This window comes from Amblyomma mixtum, chromosome 3 (assembly GCF_055824585.1).
Source record: "Amblyomma mixtum isolate Tamu chromosome 3, ASM5582458v1, whole genome shotgun sequence".
Lineage (NCBI taxonomy): Eukaryota > Metazoa > Arthropoda > Arachnida > Ixodida > Ixodidae > Amblyomma > Amblyomma mixtum.
Window position 1 is genome coordinate 171726052 of NC_143014.1, and position 1493 is coordinate 171727544.

At 47.1% G+C, this 1493-nt stretch overlaps 1 long non-coding RNA gene across 1 annotated transcript; it reads left to right on the top strand.

Moving 5' to 3' along the window:
- The first annotated feature begins 463 nt into the window (after nt 1–463).
- On the top strand, nt 464–1288 carry LOC149352706 (uncharacterized). The gene is made up of 2 exons (XR_016289550.1): nt 464–762; nt 1160–1288. It is a non-coding gene; the product is annotated as an uncharacterized LOC149352706 (long non-coding RNA).
- Nucleotides 1289–1493: the final 205 nt, after the last annotated feature.

Sequence of the window (1493 nt, forward strand, 5' to 3'; positions counted from 1 at the left end):
CTTTTTATCATCACGTCAACACTGTAATCATGTCCAGTGCAAGCGGCGGCCCCCTTATCCCAGCAAACTTCCGAACCTCATCTGCCCACCTGCCCTGACCCTCTCTGCTGTGCTTGCATTCTCTCTGAATCCAGCCCGTTACCCTAATGATAATTGGTCATCTTGCCTTCATGCTACATGCGCTGCCCATATGCCTGTTCTATGCTGCGGACAGGCGGCGGCGGGGAAAGTGCGGTGAATTGTCTAAGCCTCCATCGCGTTGTAGTTCGTATCGTATTTTATCAATAATAGCGCAAACTGCGCATGGCGATTGCAGCTGTGAAAAAAGTAATATGCTACAATTTAAAAATAATTAACTTATTTTTCATGCCACACCAAGCCTGCTACTAAGTAGAAAAAAGAGACGATACAAAATATGTGACAGTTTCGCACATCCGCACGAGGCTAGGTTCAGCCATGGCGGCAGTGGTAGGTGGTAGAGCCATGGAGGTAAAAAAACTTGAAAAACTTTTTCTTCCTCCATGGGTAGAGCGCAGGGCGCGTGCGATTTCAACCGTGTTCCGTGAGAACGTTGTGTTTGAAGAACCTCGACACAGAATTAATTATTCCCTTATTATTGCTGGCGAGATTGTTCAACCGTTCTTTCCTTGATGGAGCTGAAGGAAGACAGTTTGATTGCTTTTACTAATCGGCGAAGTGGACCCGTCAGTACGAATTAGGACTACAAGTCGTGTTCACCGGCTGGGATCGTGACCTTTCTTGGTGCGTACTCAGTCTCAGTTTACTCAATGAAGTGTATTTTATGCTATTTTTGCGTTCGTAATGAAAAACTTCTAACGCATTTATCGGCACGTTATATTTTTACGCTCACTCGTTTGGCTGTTTTGCCAAACTCGCTGTGTATTGAAACAAAGGCTGGTGATGTATGCAACTGGCCTCTACTACCGAAATGTGGGCATGCGTTCGGATGGTGTGCCGAAGTGCGTGTGCAAGCACACTCCGCTCAGCACGACTGCCTTTTAGTGCTGCAAGGGCAACCTTTCACGCTTCATAGACTTGCGTCGGTAAAAGTGGCGTAAATTACTGGGTTTGTTTGTTGTGGTTGCTGTGCCATTCTCTTGTCACCTGTAAAAGTGAACAATTATGCTTTCTTTTGCAGCAACCCTGGCCTATTGGGCTCGGCAGAAGAGTATTGATGCCACCGCAGCTGTTACCTGACGATTATGCTCAACGAGAAGATTCAGTGAAAGCGCCGAGCGCAATAAAATACTGACGCACTAGGAAGTCATCTGCAGTGTTTTGGGCTCCCATGATGGCCATGTACTCGCTTACTCAACTGTATTTGAGCTAGCTGGAGTGCTTGGACGTCCCGACGACTCCATAGGGAAGTCTGTGGCTGGGATGCAGTAGGTCTCCGTTCCATCTGGAATTGTAACAGGTGTCAGCTGCATCTCGTATTGCAGCTGGTTCCAGTCTGGAAATGTGTCTCTTAA